This window comes from Ambystoma mexicanum, chromosome 5q, assembly GCF_040938575.1.
Source record: "Ambystoma mexicanum isolate Mex_15411 chromosome 5q, UKY_AmexF1_1, whole genome shotgun sequence".
Taxonomy (NCBI): Eukaryota; Metazoa; Chordata; class Amphibia; order Caudata; family Ambystomatidae; genus Ambystoma; species Ambystoma mexicanum.
Genome location: NC_090933.1, coordinates 361,923,976 through 361,951,172, shown reverse-complemented (window position 1 = coordinate 361,951,172; position 27,197 = coordinate 361,923,976). Strand labels below are relative to the sequence as shown.

Sequence of the window (27,197 nt, the reverse complement as noted above, 5' to 3'; positions counted from 1 at the left end):
AGGGCAAGATGAGATTTTTTTAAGAGTGGAGTAATAAGGGCACCTTTAAGCCCAAGGGAAAGACCCCTTCCTGGAATGAAAGGTTGATACGGTTGGTAACACAGTTAGCAAAGACCGGAGCCTTGGCCTGAGCCGCTAGTGCTGGGAGTGGAGCATTTGGAGAACATGTGAGCATGAGTGTAGAAGTAGCGGGAGATTATGGTCAGCTGAAACTTCATTGAAGATAAAAGGGCAAGGGGTCAGAGAGGGTTCGCCAAATGTGGTACTGGGTCTAGGGTGGCCTCATTTATTAAGTTGTGAATCGGCTTGATTTTATTGAGAAAAAATGTGATTCATTCATTGGCCAGTTTAACTGTAAGTTGCATTTACCGGCTAAAGCGGGGAGATGGATGTTAGGGGGGGATACATGTCTGGACCATAGAAAAGAGTTTAGCCGGTCTACCAGTAAGAAGAAAGTCACTTTTGGCTGTCAGGATGGCTTTTTTGTATGCAAGAAGTGCAGCACGGGTGCCCTGGAGATGATCAGTGTTTCTAGTTTTGCGCCACAATTGTTCTTTCCTGCATTGTTGCTTGAGTAGCTTATGGTCCCAAGAGTACCAGGGGTTGGAACCATTTCTGGGAGATTGAGATGAAAAAAGAATTTTATCGATGATAGTCTGAAAAGAATGTATTTATTAGTCAAAAAATTGATTCGTTTGCCATTCAGGTGAGCAATGGGGAAGAGAAATGGTGAGATGAGTTGAGCTAATGTTCGGGAGGGCTTTTTTTGGTTCATGAGGAGTTCGGTGAAAAGTTAGGTCTGTAGTTGGAATGGGTGAAGGGACATTGTGCATGCGTGATGGTCCAAGCTGGCCTGGAGTGTGTTGCTGCCTGTGTTTTTTTTGCGGACCTTGGAGTTTGGTAGGAGGGTGCTTAGCATGTCTCACAGGGGCCACCCTCATTTTTTGGTTACACCACTGATTGGAAGCCGGGGTGTTATGAGAAGTAATTTGCCAGCATTTAGGCGGATCGAGGATTAAGGCTTCAATGACAGTTTTGAGGTTCACTGCAGGGAGGAAAGACTTGTTTTGGAGAGTAAGGATAGCTGATGCCATGTCATCGTGTTTGCCATCTAGGCATGGATTTGTGTATGTTTGTTACTCTACTTGGGGTAAGCCGCGTGCAACTGGCCGGCATTGGGATCTCTGGGAGCCCATTTGGGCAAACTGTTTTCTAGTGTTGAGGGAAGATTAAAACTGAGGTGGCCTTGACCATTGAAGAACTGGCGTGTGGCACAGGTGTGCAGGAGTGCGTTGTGGTTGACAGTCGAATGCAACACAGACGTCGATCTGAACCAATAGCTAGGGATCTCCATTGTCTAGAATGTGTAGTGCATCCTGAAGGACCTAGTTCGGAGCTATATCACTACCTAAAATGTTCTGCCATTTGATCAATTTCTTTTTATATTTGTTTTGCAATCAACACAATGCGCCTTATTCTAAGTCTGGCAGTCTGGAAATAAGGGTGCCGGTAGCAACGTACCAGCACACTTTCCTGACCGCCAGACTACACCTATGCCTGCAGGGACCGTTGCTCCTGGCAGGTCTGACCTGCTGGGCACACCAGCCCCTGCAGGCATGGTTTTCACAGAAGCACTGGCACTGTTAGCAACTGTGCCAGTACTTCCGTGTCCCCATTCCCCTCCACGGGAATGGGGACTTACACCGTCCGCTGCTTGATATCCCAGGCTGCAGGGACTTGAAATATCAGGCAGCAGAACAGTGTTACTAATTCGGCGGCAACCTACCTATTAACTCGTAATGAGGCCCAATGACTTTAGCCTAAATCATTTCATATGTGTGATTGGCCTGTGTTATCCACATTGTCTATGCACTGGGCCTTGTGCTTTCACTTGGGAGTAAAGTGTCTAAAATAGAACTACCACCACTTTAGTTGTTGCTGGTTCAGAGTAGGCGCGGAGATGTTAACACTCTCACTCTCCTTTGACAGCGTCACGCTGAGGACACGCTTTAGTGGGTCATTCTTTATGTACTTGAGCGTGCGCTTTAGGGCCGTCCCGACCACTAGAACCCTCTAAACTATATGACACACTAGAAACAGAATTTTAACTCCTGGATCATTCTTGCCAACATGATCCATACCAATCTGTAGGTTCTCATCCAGGTGTGTTTTTTTCTTCTTTGCATTCTGGGTCTTGTAGTTCTGCTTTTGAATCATCAAACCAGGAGTACGAATCTCAGAATGGAAAGTGGAAACCAGGATTGGAGAAGCACCTGAAGATCATCCCGGCAAGTATGCTGCACAACATCTAGGAGTGCTGCGTGACCCGCCACAGCCACACAGCCACAGTGATCGTCTACCCGGGAGGACACTGCTGTCCTGGTTTAGGCTAAGTCTTTCAGTAGGGGTGAAACTCTTGCTGTAGATACAGCCGGACTAGAGCAATGCCGAGGCTAGTGCTGTACCAGATAAGGAGGGGTTGATGCTTCGAACCACCGGCAATTCCTCTCTATGCGGCATTCCACTCCACTCATCCTTGTTATACCTCATGGACTGCGGCGCTCTAACTCTGCTTCCAAGCCATTTTTATACAGTAGAGCTTTGGCTTTTCTGCCCATTTGAAGAGGCATTAGATCACATGAATCTGTTAGTACCATGTACATCATGAAATCAGACAGAAGATCATTAAAGTAATGCTGAATCTCAAAAGACAGAGCGCGTGGGGTCTAGGGCACGTCTGGCATGTTATTACGTGGAACGTCGCCGCGCCCGCGCAGATTTTGGGAGATCTTGGCTTTCACATTCAGAGGTGTCTTCTCGGGTGGGTCCTGGTTCCTTTCCCCTGAGCTGGGGACTTTTCAATCACACCCTGACGCACGCATTTCCCTTTTGAGGCAGTTCCGCTTTCCCATTGATGTGTGCATGGGCCCCGTTGTCATTCTCGGGGCATGTCCCTTCAGGCGCTGCGCGGCATTTTCCATTGGAGGCGGAACAATAATAGCAGAGCATCTTTAAGTAGAAGTGCTTATGGTTAATGTGTTCATGGTAAGTAAGCAGTGCTGCCTAGAGACCCCGGGGCTCGCACTGAGTAATAGCATATTGTTTCTCGATAGAAGTAATGTGTGTGCTGATATGCAACATTTCTGTAGCCTTTGACTCATCCTAACTTTATCAACACCAAGGGGGTAAAACCATCACAGGCATGCAATATTATTAAACTACCGCATACAGTAAAACTATTCCCGCGTGTAGGTTATTTGCCCCATGGCCAGGCTTACAAACATGTTTCATATATATTTGCATGTCTGTGAAATGGATGGAAATTCATGCAGGAGGGTCAATGAAAGAGGCATTAGCATACTTGATCGAAAAACATTTGAACTTTTACATTTGACCGAATATTTTCAATCTTTTTTTCGGTCTAATTAAATAAAATAATTATACGGTGAGGGGGGAGGGAATAGGTTAAGGTGGGGGCAAGTGGGGTGGGGGTGCATGGGGTCTCCCCCCCACATTTTCGTCCCAAAAATCGACCAAATAAATTAGGTCGAATTGGAAAAGGTCCAATATTTTCGATGATCCAATAAAGAATGTACTGCACGTTGCACCTTCCCCTGGACTCTCCCAAACAGACTCATGCATAATCTTGACTTTTCCCGCTTCAGAAAAACTTTGCAAGCTGATTTACTCTCCAGCTAAAGGATCTGCTTTCCTCTGCTAGAGCATCATGCGCCAGGGTGCCTCTCCCGAGACCAAAGTGTGGCCTACAAATACATAATAACATAACCTAAAATAGCATTCCATTTGCGGAAGCAGGAAGTGCATTCCGCTACCTGGAAATGCCCCTTCCATAACTGGATTTCAGCACTTGCGCCCAGGGTTAACAGAATGAGCATGTCTAAAATGCACACATTCTGGTACCCTGGGGTTCCACATCTTTGAATGCAATGTGATGCAAGTGTCTGGGCTTTTGATGGCAACACCTGGCGTATGCTGTGGGTATCTGGCAAAGATGGGAAAGCCTGACATTGTGTCCGTGCCAGACTTTTAGAGGGAATACCTTGCTTGAGTAGTTAGCGTGTGATGGCAATATTTGGCATTTAGTGTTGGTATCTGGCAATGGATAGAATGCCTGACATGATTTCAGTGTGTGACATTTAGAGAGAATACCTAGCATGAGTAGTTAGCATGTGATGGCAATATTTGGCATTTTGTGTGGGTATCTGGCAATGGATAGAATGCCTGACATGATTTCAGTGTGTGACATTTAGAGAGAATACCTAGCATGAGTAGTTAGCATGTGATGGCAATATTTGGCATTTGGTGTGGGTATCTGGCAATGGATGGAATGCCTGACATGGTGTCATTGCTAGACATTTAGAGAGAATACCTAGCCTGGGTAGTTAGTGTGTGATGGCAATATTTGGCATTTTGGTGTGGGTGCGTGGCAATGGATGGAATGCCAGACATGGTGTCCGTGCCAGACATGTATAGCAAATACCTAGCCTGAGTAGTTAGTGTGTGATGGCAATATTTGGCATTTAGTGTTGGTATCTGGCAATGGATGGAATGCCTGACATGATTTCAGTGTGTGACATTTAGAGAGAATACCTAGCATGAGTAGTTAGCATGTGATGGCAATATTTGGCATTTGGTGTGGGTATCTGGCAATGGATGGAATGCCTGACATGGTGTCATTGTTAGACATTTAGAGAGAATACCTAGCCTGGGTAGTTAGTGTGTGATGGCAATATTTGGCATTTTGGTGTGGGTGCGTGGCAATGGATGGAATGCCAGACACGGTGTCCGTGCCAGACATGTATAGCAAATACCTAGCCTGAGTAGTTAGTGTGTGATGGCAATATTTGGCATTTGGTGTGGGTGCCTGGCAATGGTTGGGAATGCCTGACATGATATCAGTGAAGGATATTAAGAGGGAATACCTATCATGAGTACTGGGCATTTGATGGCAATACTTGAAATGTGATGTGAGCACCCAGGTATTCAACAGAAATACCTTCCAACCCAGAAAACAGTGTCCCTACACTCAAATGTCTACACTCTACAAGAACTTTAGGGATCTGGCTTTAGTTGAGTAGTTGGTCTTCTCAGCTGAGGCTGAAGAACATTATTTAAGAATGTTTCTATATTTTGTAAATGCAGTGCATGTTAAGCCCGGCGTAAGGCAAGCAAAATGCGTAAAAGCCTTGTGTATGGCTTTTACTTATTTCATTTAACAACAATAACATAACCTAAAATAGCATTCCATTTGCGGAAGCAGGAAGTGCATTCCGCTACCTGGAAATGCCCCTTCCATAACTGGATTTCAGCACTTGCGCCCAGGGTTAACAGAATGAGCATGTCTAAAATGCACACATTCTGGTACCCTGGGGTTCCACATCTTTGAATGCAATGTGATGCAAGTGTCTGGGCTTTTGATGGCAACACCTGGCGTATGCTGTGGGTATCTGGCAAAGATGGGAAAGCCTGACATTGTGTCCGTGCCAGACATTTAGATGGAATACCTTGCTTGAGTAGTTAGCGTGTGATGGCAATATTTGGCATTTAGTGTTGGTATCTGGCAATGGATAGAATGCCTGACATGATTTCAGTGTGTGACATTTAGAGAGAATACCTAGCATGAGTAGTTAGCATGTGATGGCAATATTTGGCATTTGGTGTGGGTATCTGGCAATGGATAGAATGCCTGACATGATTTCAGTGTGTGACATTTAGAGAGAATACCTAGCATGAGTAGTTAGCATGTGATGGCAATATTTGGCATTTGGTGTGGGTATCTGGCAATGGATGGAATGCCTGACATGGTGTCATTGCTAGACATTTAGAGAGAATACCTAGCCTGGGTAGTTAGTGTGTGATGGCAATATTTGGCATTTTGGTGTGGGTGCGTGGCAATGGATGGAATGCCAGACACGGTGTCCGTGCCAGACATGTATAGGAAATACCTAGCCTGAGTAGTTAGTGTGTGATGGCAATATTTGGCATTTGGTGTGGGTGCCTGGCAATGGATGGGAATGCCTGACATGATATCAGTGAAGGATATTAAGAGGGAATACCTATCATGAGTACTGGGCATTTGATGGCAATACTTGAAATGTGATGTGAGCACCCAGGTATTCAACAGAAATACCTTCCAACCCAGAAAACAGTGTCCCTACACTCAAATGTCTACACTCTACAAGAACTTTAGGGATCTGGCTTTAGTTGAGTAGTTGGTCTTCTCAGCTGAGGTTGAAGAACATTATTTAAGAATGTTTCTATATTTTGTAAATGCAGTGCATGTTAAGCCCGGCGTAAGGCAAGCAAAATGCGTAAAAGCCTTGTGTATGGCTTTTACTTATTTCATTTATTTGTCTGTTTTTTTGCATTTTCATACATTTGTATGACGTAGCAGAGGGTCAGATCGTAACTTGTGCAGTCTCCTTGCACTCCGCCTAACATATACAACAGCATTTGCTCCGGTGTGTATTTTCATGCCGGCGCAAATGCTATGGATTCCTATCGAGTCAGCTGACTTATTGCAAAAAGCAGGTGGACTGCACAGGAAAGGAATCCATTGTAAACGCTGCCTGCCATGTGTACATGGCAGGCAGCACTTACTTTTTTTTGTTGGTGGAGTGGAAAATGTTGGTGGATAAGTGTGTACATTGCCTTTTTACACAGCCCTTTTGCACTCTACCGTGCCATACACAAGGCTTTTACGCATTTTGCTTGCCTTACGCCGGGTTTAACATGCACTGCATTTACGAAATATAGAAACATTCTTAAATAATGTTCTTCAACCTCAGCTGAGAAGACCAACTACTCAACTAAAGCCAGATCCCTAAAGTTCTTGTAGAATGTCGACATTTGAAATGGGGTCCAGACCAAGATAAAATAGAGACTGGAATACAAATTATATTTAGACTAACTCAATCCATAATACCATGCAGAGCCCTGATCAAAGGTGAAGTGTACAAACTAGGCTGCAGTATGAAACTGTCCTTTTGCACAGGGTTGTTGGGGCAACTGGTTGACTACTTTAGCGAGAGACAGACCGAGACAAAGAGAGAACGCCATAGTGAGACAAAAGGAAACGGATAAGGGTAAAGAAAGAGATGGAGGGAAAGAAAGAGACAAATTGAGAAAGAGGGAGATAAGAGAGAGAGACACATACACACACACACACACACAGTAATAGGAAAAAAAGAAACAGGTAGCAAGTAAGAGGAAGAAAGAGAACAAGAGAGAAGGCTACAGAGAGAGAGAAACAGAGCAAAAAAGCGCAAGATGGAAAGAAAGAGGCGAAGGGCCTCATTATAAATTGGGCGGAGTGGCAAAAAAGTTGCAGTAAAGCCAGGGGTGTTGCTAGGTCTGGAAAAGATCTGGGGCTACGCTGATGTTGGAACTGTCAGGTCGCGGGGCTAGCTAGCCTTTTGGTTGTAGCTCCTGAGATTCTATCCGGGGCTACAACCAAAAGATATGGGGCTATAGCCCCTTTAGCCCCCCCTAGCAACGCCTATGAGTAAAGCTATTACCGCCGCATTACTGCCCATTTGTGGTGCTGTTACTGCAGCTCAAATTGCACCACAGTAATAGCGCCCACCATGCCCCATAGAGTGCTACGGACTCTTTGAAAAACGGTAACTTACAGCCTTACCGCAACCTGGGATCCATCGCTAATAGCTAATAGCGCCGGACCGAGTTGCAGTAATGCTATTTGCCTTGGTGAGATCCCAGTGGATTTACTGCCAGCCTTCTGATGAGGCCGAAAGTGAGAAAGAGGGAGTCGTGGAGAGATAGGAAAGGAGAGGGTAACATCCTCTGGGCTTTTTACATAAATAGTTGAAGTACATGCAGAAATAGTTGAATGGAATGCTAAAGCAGGTTTCGCCAGAGTTGCATCCTGTGATGGGGAAATTACAGGGTACGAATAAACACACAGTTGGCAAGACTTTATATTGGCTGGTTCCTCCCAGGGCTAGGACTCCAGCAGGGTTTTAAATGTTGCCTGGAGACCGGGTCCTGCTAGCTGCGCCCCTCTCCCCTACCCAACGATTTCCCCATCCTCCTGACATGCTGCTGCCCCAGCTGTGATGAACATTCAATGGCTGTAGGCATGAAACACTAAAAGCAGACAATTGGACAGATTATTACCTCTCTAAATCAGTACAGGGTGCAGATAGAATGGAAGAAAATACTTTTTTACTTTTTGACCTTTCATGAAGTAGATATGTTTCCACAAACATCTAACTGAGAAATGATTCATTTCTGAAAGGAGGGCGTGTGCTGGAATTGTTAGAGCGCAACCACAGTTCTCATGTTTTGGTCAAGGATTGATGTCTGCATATTGTACACAGATATCTGCAGCACGCACACTAACCATTTAAGCTATCTTGCTAGCATGTGGAATTGGGTCCCGTAGAGTACAAGCATATCTCTACACAGAGCGTGTGGCTGGAGGCAGAGGTGAATGCTAGGCTTTCTGGCGTCCCCTTTGTTTAAAATATATATTTTTGACTTGGCTCTTTCCCACGCTCTAGTGTGCACTTCTGGCCCCCTCCCCACTCTCTTTCCTGTGTTGCTGCCTCCATTCCACCCGCGAGCACTGTGTTTGGGCATTCAGCCCTATTTAGTCCCAATGCCCAGGGCAGCCCCTCTGACCCGGCAGCCCCCTCAGCAAAGGGCTCCCTCGGCAAAGGGCAGCTTCAGAAGAAGCAGTTCCAGATGGTGTCTGTCGGTGTCTGCGGGAGAAGCAGGAAGCAGGCAGACGTCAACCAGCAGCGACAGACAAAGTAAGTGGGGTGTGGACAGGTGGCACAGCAACCACTGCACCCCACCAAACTGGCCCACCTCTCTTATATCTCATCTTCCCCACCACCCAATAGCTTGTAGCCTGCATGAACCCATTTCTATTTAGAAACTGTTCCCCATATAGTCCCACCAAGTTGTGAACTGTGTTACCTAGCCATGTATCACATCTAGGAGAACTGTTCATTAGCGACATCCGACATCTAGGTGGACAGCACTCTAACTGCGCTAGCTAGTCCAGTCAGATTGTAATTATTAGCTTGTGTCACATCTAGACAAAATTGTAATTATTAACGTGTGCCACATCTATACAGAATTGTAATTATCAGCTTGCGTCAAATCTAGATAGTAATGTCTAGAACCAGCCCTAACCAACCCCACAAATAAAAAAACTCATCCCTCTGCACAGACCTCTCAACCTCTGAACTAAACACAACCATACCTCCAAAGCACAACAAACCACACACACACTTCACTACATCACAACAATGACACAAACCACACATAGCCTCCCACAACAGCACATGAAGGCTACCAGCAAAAAAATACACCTAGGATCAGCGAACAGTGTTAACCGAACTGAAGTTGCCAACAGCACATCACAGCTTTCTTGCTCTTTCTTCCACTCTGTCCTACTAACTTACCATACCCCCTTGCCTTGCAGAGCCGCCATAGCACCAGGGGACTACTCTGGTGGTGACAGTGTGTGGTATAAATACCCTTTAACATTAACTGTAACACCATGAGCGATATTAAAGTGAGTGACCCTGTATTGACCTATTTTGAATGGTTTTGAATTTTTGATTTTGTTTTTATGTTTGTGTAGATGTTTTTACTCATGATACATTATATTTAAAACACCTTTTATAGATGTTTTCTTCCATTCAAGGTTTGAAGACTCGGCCATGCCTGCTATGCCATTCCTTTATTTATATGGCCCACACCTCTTGTGATTGTTCTTAGTTACTTGGAATTCTTAGGCCATGGCAGACGCAGGTCCTGCCCCAAATATTGTTCTGTGCCTGGTTATGCCCCGACCCATTAATTTCTTAGCTCATCAACCCACTCTCGATCAGATCACCAGAGCTCCTGGAGACCACATGCAGTATCCTCCCTTTACTTTGCTTAAAAGTCGTCCTCTACATTTACTTCTTCATGCATTTACTTCTTCCTGCATTTACTTCTTCGTGTATTTACTTCTTACCTTTACATCAGCTTCATCTTCACAGTGTCATGGTTGCGATGGATATGGTGAGGTTAGCTCCTAAGTTGAGGGTTGAGGTCAAGGGGTTTAGGGGGAAGAATATGGGTGAGAAAAGAAGAGGGCTACAGGGAGTATCTCCCCTTTAATGAGGAAGTGAGTGTTAGAAGAAGTGGAAGAAGAAGACGTAAAGCCATGGATGCAGAAGAAGTAAAGGCCTACATCTGACCATGCAAATGGCAGCGGTGCATGCTACAAATCCTAATAACACAACATAACCCAGGGAGAATAGGCTGCCTTCGATTGTCAGGATTCACACCTGTAAAGCACTGATTAGATCGGGGCAATCCTTCTGTTTTACACTGACCAATTGAGCTGTTTCTCAGACGGGAGGCGGTGCGTGTCCCATGTCACTGTAGAAAGACAAATCAGGGGTAGAGCAGCTCCTGGTCGTAACCATGATGCTCTAGCACCCGATTTTCCAGAAAACTACATCCCTGGTCGAGGATCGGTTGGCTAGGCTGTACGCCAAATACAAAGGAGAAAGCAAATCTGAAAGTTGCACAAGCTGAAACATGTTAAAAAGAAGAAGAGGAAAAAATCCAGGACATTGCGCCCAATAAGGTGAAAAACGTATTTATTATTAGGTTGGCCCTTCAGCAATGACACGTGTTTCGGCCCTTATTGGCCTTTTTCAAATCAGGGCTTAGTACATTCCTTGTACGACCATACAGTTAGAAATAATTACAAAATAATAATGTTTAAGATCACATGAGTGTCAAGTCCAATGCCAAGCATTTATCAGTAATATTAAACAAATGTAGAACACATCAATATTTACCCATATCCATGTGTAGAGCCAAGGAAAAAAATAATATAATAATAATAGATTGTGCACCAGACGGAAAGATAGGGATTGGTATTGGGAAGGATACAACGGGGTTATTGAAGAATACATTCTCAATAAATACAATAAAGCAAACAAATATGAGATGCAAAACCAGGGTAGAGTGAAAAAGGGACAACATGAAAAACAACAGGAACACACTGTTTAAGATCATTCAAATTTGGAAGACTTGCTAAGCTGTAAGGGTTTAACTACAAGTCGCCGTCTAGACCAGCTGTACCCATAAGCCTGGCCTACACTTGAAGACAAGCTGAAACATGGTTGCACATTTTGTGAAGCATAGTACACGTTTTTCCATTTGGTCCATTCAGCAGCTCATGGAAGTATGCCATGGTGCAGTTACCACAATGCCCGCTGCACACACACACTGGCAGTTATTTGTGTCCAGCTAGGCAACGGTGCTCTTTTGAGGAACTTTCTTAACTGACTTCACATTTTATGAGAGGGACCCATGAGACCCACTAGTCCGGTGACATGCCTGAAGGCATTGTTCGGTGTCCATATTACCTCATCCGATATTCGCACTTCACTGCTCCATTCATCACTTTATGGCCTCGGTTTGGGTCTATTTGACCTAAAACATTTGACCTAGTCATATTTGATCACATTTATTTGACCTTTTTTTGGTCTAAAATGTGGGAGGTGGACCCCCGCCCCCGCTAACCTTCCCACTTCCCCTCAACCTATTCTATACATTTACCCACCCCATATATATATTTAACAAACTTTTCCTGAAAAAAAAGGTTAAAAAAAGTGATCAAATGTTTTAGGTCAAATGTTTTTAGGTGAATTATGCTAACACCATGGCCTCTACAGAAAAACACAGGACCAACTATGTTCAAAACACATATTCTTTCAGAACAGGCAAATTCGCTCCCAAAATATTCAGTCCTCTATACCCCATGCCCGCTCAGCTCAGGGAAAATAACTCCCAAATGTTCCGTCCCATAGACCTTGTGCCCCAATCAGATCGGGGAAACTCACCCCCAAACCGTCCAAGGATCATCAACTAGGGAATTGATTGACAAGCAAGGCCGACGGGCATGTTTGCTTAATAACGTGACAGCTTACTGCTCGGATTTAACCCCTTGGGCTCAAGCTCTGCTAATTAGTGACCACCCAGTAGGGTGGTGTCATGGAGTGCCAATCCATTTTTCTAAAATCATCTTCTGCTGTAAAGTTTACCAGTTTTAAAATGAGTAAACTTTATAAAGAACTAAAAAGATACTGCTAAAATAAAGGCCAAGAAAACAATAGGTTTTTCACGATGGTCCCTTCAAAGCAGCAGGAGAAGCATCTTAGGCCGCTTTCCGTTCAGGCTTTTGCAGGCAAACACTTCTAAAGCATGGCTTAAAGTTGACTGGAGAGTTTGAGAAACTAAAGGGAACTAGTTATAAGAATAATGTAAGAATAGGGTCCATATGCGGTCTAAGCATAAGTAGGGAGGCCTTTAGTGCTAGCACCATTTACAGTCCATACATCCGCCATGTTCCGTCCTGAGGATTTCAGTCCAATGGAGGCCACCCCAGCGACCACAAACTGCGAAACCCCAGACATGCCTTCAATGTCTCATGTCCAGCGCCATGGCTGAAAGTCAACACACGCTTCCACCCAGGAATCATGCAATAGTACACAAGGTAATCAAAAAGTGCACTTATCATATATATATAGCGCTGTGTATACCTTTCAAGTGATTGTTCTTGTTTCATGTTAGGGGTGTGTAAAATGCAGTGCTGATGGGCTTATATGTACGTGCACGCCTGTCAGTGAAGTACTATAGGAGTATGTACACACTTGTTTCTCTTATTAAGAATGTGCTGCTTAAACAAGCCCTGGTTAAAAAGAAATCAGTAGGACACTGACCCGGCATGACAAACTGTACAATCTTTCACTAGACATCTCCTGGCCACCAAGAGTTGTTAAGCAGACTTCCCATTGGCTGGTACCATATATTACCCACAAAGGAAGCAGCAGACGTCGCTTCACTGTGACACGGTGCAATTTCACCTCTCAGCAGGCTTCCCAGGCGTGCTATGTGTTGGGTGCTCAAAAGGCAGCACTCACAAGTCAGGTTTCACATTGCATTGAGGAATAAAGGCCAAATAGGTGTGCATAAGGACATTACATGCACATATATGCATACTATGTTGCAACTCTTTCCCCTCCCTGTGATCTAAGACCTTAAGAGCCCTGGCTCCCACCTCAGGGAGCTCCATGTGTGACTTAGGACATCATCTGCGAGCTGGCCTCCTACCTGTCAGGAGTAACCTCTCCTGAGTTGGCCTGAGTTACGCTCACATACAACTGCTCCCAGCCTTAGCAGAGCCTGTACCGTGCTGTTTCCCTTCATTAATGTAAGTCTAGACGGGCAAATGCACAAGACAGACTGCTCCTCAGAGTATCACATACTGGTGCCTCCTGCAAAAAGTCAATGGTAGCCTGGCACGGTTCCTCCTACCCGGACTTCAGTAACACAGCAGCATGCCGCTTCAATGCATTCCCACCCTTCCTCCGCCGGTCAGATAGCACAACGAGCTAAGCGCTCGCCCCTGATATGGGTGCAGCCTGCTGTGGCAGGTTCGAACCCCGGTAGAGTCAAGTTGTCAACTCAGCCATTCATTCTTCCGAGGTCGATAAAATGAGTGCCAGTCTGTGGGATAATAATGTCTTCTGTTATTTGAGTGCGCTGAGACCTGTGGGTGTGTAGTGCTATGTAAGAAATATATTATTATTATCACTTCCCTTTCGGTACAGGTAAGCGTGAAATTTCTTCAAGACAATAGTAGGTTGCGGGTTGGGCCAAACCACTGTAGCTGGACTAGGATTATCGCCCTAATACGAACTGGGATTCCTTCTAACCCCAGCTGTTTAGAAGAAGGGTCTGTCCTCCGAGACCCTGAGCACACGAGGAGTCGGACACAAACACACCAGCGGCCTCACTACAGACCCCTTGGACCATTGCAAGTGCAATTTGACATGCTATTAGCACTAGGGCAAAGACCTAGTGCAAAACATGTATTGTTTGTGCAAACGATGCTTTGAAAGGATGCCTTTTGCATTAGGGTAGTGTTTACCCGAGTGCTAATACAATGCATCATTGCACATGCACTGGTGCAACGTCTCTGCAACGCGCCCCCGGTTGCTTCTGTTTCAACTTTGCTTTAGCGCAGCCTTAAGAGGTTGCTTTTGTACCTCCTTCGGCAGGTGGGAGGGGAAAGTCATCGTGTGTTCATGGGGTAAGTCGATTTAGGTTTCCATCTCCATGTCTAGGTCTTCTGACACATTGCTAGGAGTGTAAACTGCCTATTTGAACTGGGCCTCCACGCCACACTGGAGATTTCAGGCCTGCAGCCCGGCTCCCAGTGCCCGATAAGGGGTCTCTCCTGCACAACCCCTCTAGTGAAACCTGCCTCCACACGATCCCCCAGCTCTCACACACCCAACTGGCTTTAAACCAGTACATTTCATTCAGGAGGATGCTGCACTGCTGACTCACGTGTCTACGCACCTGAGAGGCGCTCCGCAATCATCACCCTCCAATCACAGAGTAGGGTTCTTTGGTTCCGGTCTTTCAGCAAAAAGGGGTTATCGCGCTGCGGCCTGTCTCGCCAGGCGTGCATTAAAGATGTTGTGGCCTCCTGGTGTCAGGTGGTGGTGCCACTGTTGTGGTGTGTGACCCTCCCAAGTGTATTGCCTCTTTAATGGGATCTTGTCCCTCCCCTGTGCATTGCCCTTTTAACATGGCCCAAGCTTATAAAAGGAGCCTCTGCAGGCACGTGCAGCAGAAGGGCTGCAGACTCCCAAAGAGGAACGACTGAGTCCGCCTCTCATTCATGTAAGCCTGGCGGCCCACACTGTGTGAGCACAGGCCTGCAGGCCATGATGCTGTGGGACCCTCGTGCCAGGACGGTGGCAGAAGTCTGCATGGTCATGGCTCGCCCTGCCCCCATCACCGATGGTGCTGATGCCCCATAGCACTATGGGGCCTTCTGGATGCCCAGAGCAGGCCCCACCACAACAACTGTGTCTCAGCAGGCACACAGCCTTAACCCTGGCGCTGTCCACATAAAAGGATTGTGTTGGGTCCTGCTCTGCCTGTCCTGCTGGGCATCGTGACTGAGAGATAGAATGTTGGGTCCCGCTCTGCCTGTCCTGCTGGACATCATGACTGAGAGATAGAATGTTGGGTCCTGCTCTGCCTGTCCTGCTGGGCATCGTGACTGAGAGATAGAATGTTGGGTCCCGCTCTGCCTGTCCTGCTGGACATCATGACTGAGAGATGGAATGTTGGGTCCTGCTCTGCCTGTCCTGCTGGACATCATGACTGAGAGATGGAATGTTGGAGTGTGCAGTGTGCATGAGAGCTCAGAGAATGTTCGGTGAGTGACTTGATTGGATGTTCCATGTGTATGTCATTTGGGAGCTGCGCTTGCGTGAGTGAAGTGGCCAATAGGTGTGCCCTATCTCCATGTAACTAAAACGTTTTACTAAGAGTAACTGAAATAAACACTTCCTCTTTGCTGCACTTGCCCGACCCCAGTCATCCATTTGAAGAAAGTATTCTTGATTATAACAAATTGCTCTAGATCTTCGTTCTGCAACCTGCGGACCTGCATATGTTTTGGACTACAACTACCATACTACCTCACCATTTACTATGCTGACGTAGAATGATGGGAGTTGTAGTCCACAACACCTGGAGAGGCAGAAGTTGTTGACGACCCCTGCCCTGAATAAACACTTAGAGTCAGGACTGGTCTTAGCTGCGGCAGCACCCCGTGCAGTGAAAGTAAATTTGGTACCCCGGCCCCCATCCCGTGTGCCCCAGGTCAACTCCTGAGGGAGCCAAATTTGTTGCCGTGCCGGATCAGGGAGTTAATCACTCACATGAGCCCTATTGTTATTAAATCTGCCCCACTCTTGAACTGGAAAGCCCGGCACCAGCTCCAGGGCGTGGCGCATTTAATTTCAATAGGGCACCTTCCATGCCTTTCCCCACCACGCCAGCTTGGGGAGATCTTGAAAGACTCCCCCGCTCGGGCATGGCGGTGGGCTAATGGAGCCCTGGGCAGTCGCCCGGGCACCCCTGCCCTAAGGCCAGCCCTGCTTGGAGGCGATAAAATCACCACATACTCAAATCAAAAGCATGCCCCACCCAGACGCACAGTACGCCTTCAAAAATGGTGGTATTTACAGTATACATTCATTCAGCGGTTTTCGCTATCGAATAAAGATCGTATTTGCTCACTGACTGAATGGCCAACAAGCTCACACACGCATTCCTCACTGGACGGCGAAATAGTGTGGCCTGTAGCAGATTTACAGTCGCCCAATCCCTGAATGGGTAACTCTCATTCCAAGCATCGCTCTGTGTAAACTTCCGCGCTTGATAAAGGTGAAAGGTGAAGTGCTTGCTTCCTTTCTGAGTGTGGCGGCTGCCCCCCGCGTCCATGCTGCTCCATGAGCTCATGCGGAACAGGGCCGCCTGGCAGCGCCGCCTCCCGCCCCTCAGAGGCAGACGAGAAGTGGGCGGTGGCAGAGGAGTGCTGACATGTGTAATCTGCCTTCTATGGGACATTGTGGGAGAGGGCGGATAAAAGACCGACCCCCTGCCCACGTTACACCAAGGAGTCTATGCGGTAATCTCTTGTAGTCCTTGAAAGGACAGATGTTTCCATTACATTAGACTGCCCTCTCCGACCCAGAATTCGTCCCTGGGTAACAAAAAGATGCCATTTTCTTTAAGGCTTGTCCTGTTATTTCGAGGTGCCACCTCTATGATGCTATTCCATTCTTATTCACATCACTGTGCATAATATGTATGTTATGTCTGAACGCCAATACAAGGAGCAACTTTAATAAAGAAGCAGAGAATTTGACAGCAAAGAAGCACCGTGATGGCCACCAGCCGGTCCCTTTCTGGGCCTGCTCTAGAGAACCCCAGTTTGACGGATTCGGCCGCAAGCTCTACTCCTGCAGACACTACACTATTCCTGCTCTGACCGCCCGAGCCCCCATTTTCATTTACTGCTTTCATGACCATCAACTAAACTTCGTCTGTTGTTCCATGGGTTCAAAATATTGGTGTTCTGAAAAAACTAAGGTTTAAAGACCCTAATAATACAAACTCTACTTCCTGGTGTATTTTACCGCGAAAATGGGTTGCTTTTAATACTGTACCGCTAAAGAACGTTAATTTTCCTCTCACCCCCATCCTTCTTTCTCCCAGTCCGCAAAAGGTTGATTTCCCGAGGCTCTTCCCGTAGGATATGAGTTGTAGGAAATGTGCAGTTTCCCTAGACCATATCTGAGGGGTTTCGACTCTGTCTTTACCCTTTGAGCGGGAGCGACTCTAGAATTGGACACACTACTGAAATACATTCAGGGGGGCCCACCACCTGGGCCACTGGCTACACATGCTTTTATGACGGTTAGTGGGCTCCATGATTTCCCCACTTTGTGGGAGTCCCCAGAGCTGTTTCCTATACGTGCTTTCTTGCATAACCAGCCCTAACTGCAAACGGGCAATACCCTAACTACCAACTGCATTGCAATAACAAGCATGACTGAATTGAAGAACAGCATTTGTAGACAGTGGTGTAACGAACAAATATGAAAACCCCCATGAGCCCTGCTTAGGCCCTCCACCCTCAAGCTCCCCAAAGCAGCGCAGACCATGTTACGCTACCGGGCTTCCCAGGCCACCACGTATGCACACTGCGCATGATTATTATGTTGCCACAGGGTACGCTGTACGAAGTGAAAGATGGAAGTGTGTTAATAAAACAGTACATCTTTCTTCTAGTGTAGAAACAAAAGGGGCATCACCTGTCACTTGGCATCCAAATGTACCAGCCTCCACCATGCACTGCCAGTAACACTCCAATGTGCCTAACAGTGGTGGGGCAGCTTTTGCTGCTGTCGGGCAGGTGGCTGTTGATGGGGTACTAGCATTAAACCATTCAAGGTCGGTGGATGCAGGCACATTTTTTTTAGTGGAACTGCATTAACATCTACACAGTTTGGTGCGAGCAACAGAGAGTGGTGAGGGACCACTCAGTAATGCAGGATGCTCAGGCCATGGAAGACTCCCCCGAGAAAATGTTCCAACTAATGTGTTGAAATGGTACAGTTTACAGCACAATGTTTTTAAAAAATGCGGTAAGAAGCCATACAGTTTACAATTGGTTCTCTAGGATAGAACATGAAAAAAATCCAGTAAATGCCAATTTACCAACACTGCACAAGCGCATTTAACAATATTTTCATAATGCCCGTGTCCACAGGTTATGGTGGCATTATATTGTAAGTCACTTTCATGCAGGTGCACTTGCAATATGTTCCAGCACTGATACTGTAAATCACTTTGATGTTGTAACCCCAATCTATCCAAGTATGGTTACTGTCAATCATTTTCATGAAGCTGGGGCCAAAGGTCATCATTATAAATCACTTTCATGAAGCTGTGGCCACAATCTATGCCAGTATCTTCACTGCAGGTCGCTTTCATGAGGCTGCATCTGCAATCTCTGTTAGTATGGTTGCTGTACATCACTTTCATGAAGCTGGGGCTACAATCTATACCAGAATGTGAATTATAGCAATTTGATGATGACTTTACGCAAATAATATAAGCATCATTGTCAATATAAATTTGATGTTGTCACAACTAATTGCCACAAAAAACAAAGAAAAACACACACACACACCCCAACCCCCCCTATCTCTTTCTACACACAACAAACATAAAGCCCTGCATGCACACATACATTCATAGAACATTTTTGTTTTAATTACCTCTAAATTGAAATGCTGATGCTTCAGTGGTCTTCTCTTGGTCCTGGAATCCCCATGCAGTGCAGGGGCTGCAGGAGCTACTGCTATGCCGGTGCAGGTAGAACCAGTCCCCAGAGCCCACACTGGTCACATTCTTTACCTCAGAAGGAACTCCAGATGATGCTGCTGTGGCCTGTCTAACACATGGAGACTTTTAAACCCGGTTTATGCACTTGGCTCCAATGGCATGGCAGTTCCCCATCTATCGGGTGTTCGGCATGAAACTCCATGCAAAGCCTTTACTTTAAGTCCAGGTAGAGCCATCCATCCGTCTGATCTCACCATTAGCTCCCATAGCCAGTTCTTTCTAGACCTGTGTCTATCTCCTCGTGTATAGAGGTTTCACTTTGTTGGCACAGGCAGGCCTATAGATGCCTGCCCTCCCCGCTCTGAAGTATTCCGCACCTTTCTCCTCCCTAACAAACGGTGCTTGCTTAAAATGGAACTGCCTTACAAAATAGCAGCCCGCCCCTACTCACCCAAAGTCCTACCTGAGGTTGATTGAAGGAGAAAGAAAACGATCTAAATCCATGTGAACATAATTGGCTGGTGCCCATACTCACCAGGCGGGAGGGGTGAGGTGGCAGCTCCTTCCAGCGTGCCCTGATGTCACACCAGCATGCATATGCCCCTGGTAACATCAAAGTTTGGTGGGCGAGGCAGCAATATTAATTCTTTAGCTCACACTGCTCACACTGGCTGCAAACTGTATTTCCTATAAAAAACACAGCAGTGAAATAGAATTGACTGTTTATGCTTCATGTTACCGCGGGTCAGCTGTCTGGAAAGTCACTAATCATCGTCTGACTCACTCAGGCCATACTATCCTCTTTCATATTTTGTTTTTACATTTCCTTGGTTACTGATTGATCATAAGTGATAAAGTGCCCCCTTCATTATGTACAAAAGCATGTGATGATATCTTTTGCTTCTGACTAATATAGGTCTCCTAATTTTTGGTTGCATGTTTCATAGACCGCACAACTGTGGCTTTGACAGTGTAGCCAGGGGCATTATCGACTTATTTGTGGCATGTTTGGACCACCGAAAGAATCGCTTCCTTCAGTGCCTTTTGGGAGCTTTCTTTGCCCATCGCAGGGATGCATGAATGTAGAACAGAGGTCATCCCCGAAGAGGCCTCCAAGCAATATAAGTCTAGCCCGAGGCAGACGCAGAGTGTGGTTCACCACAGAAACCTGGGCCTGGATTCTGGGGACCTATTACGGACTGTACAAAAATGGTTAGGCCCATCAATTGTGTGTGGTAGAATGATGCTAGTGGCACATCACTGGCCTTATGCAAGCGGTGACAGGATTCCAGTAGTCCCCAAATCCAGTTCCTCTGCACAGCAGGGGAGTTTATACAGGGGAGTGGCTTGTGGCACTTTTACGGCTCCTCTACATTTGGCATGCCATATGTGGGATGGACGTAATACCTGGCCCTGTGCTGATTTTCAGGGTACAAGTTGAGATTACATGTGCCCTCCTACTTTTTTCACAGTGCAGACTCCATCCCCTTGGGAGTTTTTGAGGCCAGCATGCAAAAACGCTTGTTTGCTCAATTTTTCGTGTACCAAGATTTAAACCCACTAACCCACAAAACCACTTGAAAGTGTCTTCAAAGCACACATCTTGTATTGGTATTTTGCTTTCCATAGAATATTTCAATATTTTTATTTTATTTTTTTTGGCTGAAATAAATCAACCTTTCAAAAAAAACAAACAGGAAAACAAATACATGTAAAACAAGATTCATAAACAGACATCAACATCAAAATCAGCATCAGGCATCAACATGTTTTAAGTATTCACTCGCTAAACAAGTACAAAAACATTTTACAGACAGAACTAAAAGTGATTCAAATTTGCTTCGTCAGCCGCATCCCGAAGTTATTGTTAAAGGAACCTCATTTACTAGGTTTAAACTATGCAGAAAATTAACTGCTGCAATTTGAATGGCCAGATTGTTACAGGCCAAAATCGCTGCCCAACATTGTTTTTCCGATAGGCTCCCCAGATAAATACAATGTCTTGTAAAAAAAATATTCCGTTTTGCCATTAGCATTGTGCATTCTGTAAATATATGACATAGTGTTTCTGGGATAGTTTGAATTCTGCAAAATCTGCATACATTCTGTGTTGCACTTATAAGACCCCTTCTTAAATTTATATCATTGGTCTTCCATAGATTCATGCGTAATCGTATAATGTCTGCTCGATACATAGGAGTAGGACAACGTATCAGATATGGTGGTAATATGCCTGATCTTTTAGGCGGAAAACGCAAGGAGTCACCATCACGAAAATTGGTACATTGTTGACAAGTGTTAATCCAGTCCAGCTGATGAATCTTAAATTTTGCTTTGTCTGGATTAGTTAACAACAGATCAATAGAAATATCTGCAGTAGCCAAAACGTGGTAAGCTGTTTCCAACCACATTTTGGCAAAATTGTAATTGGTCGAGAACATGTACTGTGAAAGTTTTTTTAGCAGTATGTCCTCCTTTGATGAAAGTAAGCATTTCCTAAAGAATGCGCAGAGTCGCCAATTATAATGTGCCTGTAAGGATATAAGCCCCAACTCATATCTCAGCCAGGTACATGGTGTGCATTGAGGAAGCCGAAGCACAGATCGCCAAAATTTGGCTTCCCATTGCTTGAATTTAAATGATGAATTAGTTGGCATTGTTTCTAACCCATATAGCATTATTGGGACAATTTTTTTAGTCCAAAAGTGCCATGCAGGTAGGATTGAAAATTTGCCATATTTGTACATAATAAGGCGTGCCTGCGAGATTGCAGATGTTAATTTATTCTCCAACCGAGTAAGTTGTCCCTGCCCATTGCTATTTGTTAGGCGATCCTCTGCACACCAGGCCACGACACGTCAGAACACTGCCCACATTCCCCCAACACCTCCTCCCAAGCTTCGAGGCTCAAGTGATTCGGTGAACCCACAGAACCGAAAACTCCGTACCAGTGTACGGGCTCGATTGCAACCTTTTCTGCATTGGCAACTGCCTTGGAGAACGTATAGCAGAAAGGGCGGCCTCACGTCCTCACGCCAGTCACGTGATACACTACGGCGTTCCCCGTGTGATCTTGGTGGACGTCACATGATCCAGAGAAGTCACGTGACCCAGGGGCGATCAGTATAAAGCACTGAGAGACAGAACGCTCATTGCTTCTCAGCTGGCTTCGGACACTGTTTGGCGTTACAACTTGCTCCTTGTTTACCTTGACCACGGAAATCTATCACGGACTCCCTCGGACACCCCTTGGTACTTTTGCTTGGAACTCTTTACCTGTTGCCGGATATTTGGACTGCACCTCGACTTGTCTTTGGATCATCCCTTGGTACCTTGCTGATCTTCTACGCCTTTTCCCTACTGGGGATTCAAGTCCAGCCCTGACTCCCACAGGTGGCTACTCTTCATCCACGCTGAACCTGCGGTTCTACCATTCCAGGGACCGCCGCATCTAATGAGCCTCGAACCTCCCTACTAGGTCACCTGGGTCTCCATTACACCAGATAGGTAAGACACTTTAGTTACTTGTTTTCCTTATTGTATTGTGCTTGCCTGGTGCTTAACCTCATTCCCTCTTGACAGCAGCATCGGTGTTCCTAGAGGCTCCGTGGATCCGAGAAGACATCTCTCACCTGTGGCCTCAAAGGTCGTACAGCGGGTTTCTATTTAGTTCCCCTGTGCGTCACTTGGGGACGGAGGTCTCATCGGTCTACACGACACTCAAGTCAGAACAGACTGAGAAGCCGTATAGTCGTGTCAGACGATGCAGGGATCCACGGATGAACCCATAGCTGCTTTGGTTCAGGCAATTACAATATTAAGGGCAGATATGGCCGCCGCAAACGCTGTGATCCATCAAAGGTTAGATTCCATACAAAGTGTTCAACATTCCCTTCCTGCAGACCCTGAGTTTGGCGATGCCAGCTCCTCCGCTACGCCCTCTCCCGTTATTGCTCCTGTAGTCCCAACTCCGATGATACTTCCAACCCCTTCCCCCCTAGCTGCTCCTGAACGCTATCAAGGGGATCCCAAGAAGTTCAGAACCTTTATTAATCAGTGCAAGTTACATTTCCTATGCAGACCTTTGGCTTTTTCCACCACCACTGCTAAAGCTGCCTTCGCCCTTTCCCATTTGGCCGGAACAGCAGCCGCTTGGGCTAATCCCCTGTTAGAGAACAACAGCCCAGTTCTCTACGACTTTGATTTGCTGGTCCTAGAAATGGCCCGAGTATTCGATACCCGACACAAAGTACAGTCTAGGGATTTGGAGTTGTTGGAATTGACTCAGGGTAAAAGGTCTCTGATAGATTACATCACCCGATTCAATCAGCTAGTTGCGGAAACATCATGGCCAGAAAACAAGAGGGCGGTGGTTTTCTATAGGGGGTTGAGTAACACCATGAAGGATGCACTAGCAGTGATCCCTTCTATGCCTACTCAGTACCAGGAATTGGTTGATCTGGTCTTGCAGGTAGATGCACGACGATCGGAGCGTAGAGCTGAATTGGGGGCCACTTCCTCTCCCACTCTTGTTGGCACTCCTGCTTCCAGTACCGAAGAACCTATGCAAGTGGGAGGGTTACGTAGTCCTATTACAACATCTGAGAGAGAACGTAGAAGGGTGGATAATGCATGCTTTTATTGTGGTACCACTGGACATTTCGTGAAAGAGTGTCCTCGACGGCCCAGGAAGAGTCAGGTTTTTCGGACGGCTCGACCTTAGAACCGGAGAACAGGTCGAGTGTTCCGTCATCTTCTCCGGGTACCTCCCTTGCCTTTACTCGTGTTCAACCCATTTCTGTAAAGGCTACCCTATGTCCCTCTACAGGCCTTCTTCATGCAGTCGATATCATTATTGATTCAGGTGCCACTGGTAATTACATAGATATTGATTTGGCCCATTCCCTCAACCTACCTTTAGTGGTGAAAACACGACCAGAACATGTCCAAGCCGTGGACGGCTCTGCACTGGTTTCTGGTCCTGTCAAACAGCAAACCGCACCCCTCTTGTTAACCATACAAGAAGTACACACCGAAACCCTGAGTTTTGATTTGATCACCACACCCCAATTCGGCATCATCCTAGGGATTCCATGGTTACATGAACATAATCCGTTGATCAATTGGCAGTCAGGTACTGTAGTCTTTGAGTCTGATATCTGTCAGAATTATTGTCTTCCGGTCCATCAAGCCCCTGACACACCTTCCCGGGCTTTGGGGGCCTTAGCCCAACTCGTACTGACTGTCGACGATCCGGAGCTTGTGCATACACATACTGTTGGGGGGTTGGTATCTGGGATTCCGCCAGAATACAGAGAATTCGAGTCAGTGTTCGACCGGGGCTCGTCTGAAGTACTCCCTCCACACAGACCATATGACTGCCCAATCGAACTGCTTCCCGATTCCAATATTCCTTCGGGCAGGATCTATTCTTTGTCCCCTTCGGAGGAACTGGCATTGAAAGACTATGTACAGAACGCCCTGCGACTAGGACACATCCGCCCCTCCACTTCACCCGCGGCAAGTCCTATCTTCTTTGTACCTAAGAAGGAGGGGGATTTACGCCCTTGTGTAGATTATCGGCGTCTTAACGCTATCACTAAAAAGGATAGGTATCCCATCCCGTTAATCACTCCACTTCTAGACCATTTAACACACGCTTCCGTTTTCACTAAGCTCGACCTACGCGGCGCATACAACTTAGTACGCGTCCGCGAGGGAGACGAGTGGAAGACCGCTTTCTGCACTCGGTATGGCTTGTACGAATATCTGGTCATGCCCTTTGGCCTATGTAACGCCCCGGCCACTTTCCAACGATTCATGAACGACATATTCAGGGATATATTGGATGTATATATGGTTGTGTACTTGGACGATATCCTAATCTTTTCTCGTGACCTTGATGAACACGTGATTCATGTCCGAGAAATATTGACCCGTTTGAGAGAACATTCCTTGTTTGCCAAACCTGAGAAATGTCAGTTCCATAAGACAACTGTCGAGTTTTTGGGTTTTCACATCACCCCTGGGGCGTTATCCATGAATGAATCTAAGGTCAAAGCAGTATTAGATTGGCCAGTACCTCGTACACTCAAATACTTACAGGCTTTTTTAGGGTTCGCCAACTTTTACAGACGTTTCATTTCTTCCTTTTCCACAATTGTAGCCCCGCTTACAGCCCTGACTAGTCCTCAGGTATCTTATCAATGGCAGAGAGAACAGCAGGAGGCTTTTGAGGCTTTGAAAACCGCCTTTACTACCGCACCGGTACTCCAACATCCTAATCCTGATCTTCCGTTCATAGTTGAGGCGGATGCCTCTTCCTTTGCCCTCGGTGCGGTATTATCACAAACATGTCCAAATACAGGCAAATTACATCCAGTTGCATATCATTCCCGTAAGTTTTCCAGTACTGAGTCTCATTATACCGTCACGGAGAAAGAACTCTTGGCTGTCATGGATGCTTTCCGTGTCTGGCGTCATCATCTTCTGGGGGCTAGACATCCCGTCACGGTATACTCCGATCATCGGAACCTACAGGATCTGGCTTCTTTGAAATGCATCAATAGCAGACAGGTCCGATGGCATCTTTTCTTTTCCGCCTTTGATTTCCATATCATGCACCGTCCTGGCACTTCACATGGGAAGGCGGATGCCTTGTCACGTTCTCCGGGTGGGGTCCAGTTGCCTACATTCCCCGACACTGTTCTCGGTAAAAGCCATGTGATTTGTCTCTGTACACCCTCATTGTCACTATTAGATTCGGTCCGGTCCTGGACTAGCAATCATTCTGACCAGTTGCGAGAATGGGATCCTGTATATTCTGATGGTCTACCTTTCGTACATGAACGCCTGTTTCTTCCTACACCTGATACACGTAACCTAGCCCTTGAGTGGTCTCATGACGCTCCCTTTAATGCCCATCCCGGACAAGAGCGCACTTTAGATCTTCTCAAGCGTTGGTGTTGGTGGCCTTCTATGAAGCGCGATGTAGAGTGTTATGTCAGATCTTGTGCGGTATGTGCTCAGGCTAAACATCAAAGGGGTCGACCGGTTGGATTGTTGCTTCCACTCCCGGTACCTCCCAGGCCCTGGCATACGTTAACAATGGATTTCGTTACCGATCTCCCCAAGTCCAAAGGCTTTGACACCGTCTGGGTAGTGGTGGACACGTTCACTAAAATGGCCCGTTTTGTTCCTTGTAGGGGTATCCCTTCGGCCCCTGTCTTGGCGGACTTGTTTTTTGAACATGTGTTTATGTTATTCGGCCTCCCTTCGGTCATTGTTTCCGATCGAGGTTCACAGTTCACCTCTCGGTTTTGGAGGTCCTTGACGAAACTGTTGGGCATCGATACGAGGTATTCTTCGGCCTATCATCCGGAGACCGATGGCCAGACCGAAAGGACGAATCAATCGATGGAACAATACCTTCGTTGCCTCATATTGCAACATCAGTCCTCTTGGTTGGCCGTTTTGCGGCTTGCGGAGTTCGCGTATAACAACGCGGCTCATTCAGCTACTGGTTATTCTCCTTTTTACGCCCTCTATGGTCAACATCCCAAGGTTTTGCCGGTCCCTGATGCCTCTGGTTCTTTGAATCCTGCGGCCACGACATGTCTTAGGGATCTTTCGGCTATTCATGCAAGTACAGTGGTTCATCTCACTGAAGCAAAGGCCTCCATGAAGGCCCGTGCGGATGGCAAGCGTCGTGCTGCTCCCCCTCTGGTGGTGGGTTCTAGGGTCTGGTTATCTTCCCGGCATCTTCGACTGGTGGGTTGCCGGAAGTTGCTGCCTCGCTTTGTCGGTCCGTATGTGATCTCACAGGTTGTTAATCCGGTGGCTTTCCGTTTAGTACTCCCCAGCTCTTGGCGTATCCATCCTGTGTTTCATGTCTCCCTCCTCAAACCCTGTCCCGACTCAGTCCGTCTTCGTACCCCTGTTGCGCCGGTGTCCTTGACCTCTCCTGATGTTTTTGAGGTGTCGGCCATTTTGGGTTCTAGGTGGTTTAGGGGTAGACTCCAGTATCTGGTGGATTGGATGGGTTACGGCCCGGAGGAGCGTTCGTGGGTTTCCGCGTCTGATTTGAACGCCCCGCGGTTGGCTGCCCGCTTCCATAGGGATCATCCGTCCTGCCCACGGGGTCGTGGGCCGTTGGGGGGGGGCTATGTTAGGCGATCCTCTGCACACCAGGCCACGACACGTCAGAACACTGCCCACATTCCCCCAACACCTCCTCCCAAGCTTCGAGGCTCAAGTGATTCGGTGAACCCACAGAACCGAAAACTCCGTACCAGTGTACGGGCTCGATTGCAACCTTTTCTGCATTGGCAACTGCCTTGGAGAACGTATAGCAGAAAGGGCGGCCTCACGTCCTCACGCCAGTCACGTGATACACTACGGCGTTCCCCGTGTGA

The 27,197-nt window shown here is 46.6% G+C and overlaps 1 protein-coding gene across 1 annotated transcript in view; it reads left to right on the top strand.

Annotated features, from left to right (window-relative positions):
• EMILIN2 (elastin microfibril interfacer 2) overlaps window positions 1–27,197 on the top strand; it is a 272,868-nt gene that overhangs the window by 23,241 nt on the left and 222,430 nt on the right. The gene's annotated exons all lie outside the window — the stretch shown is intronic.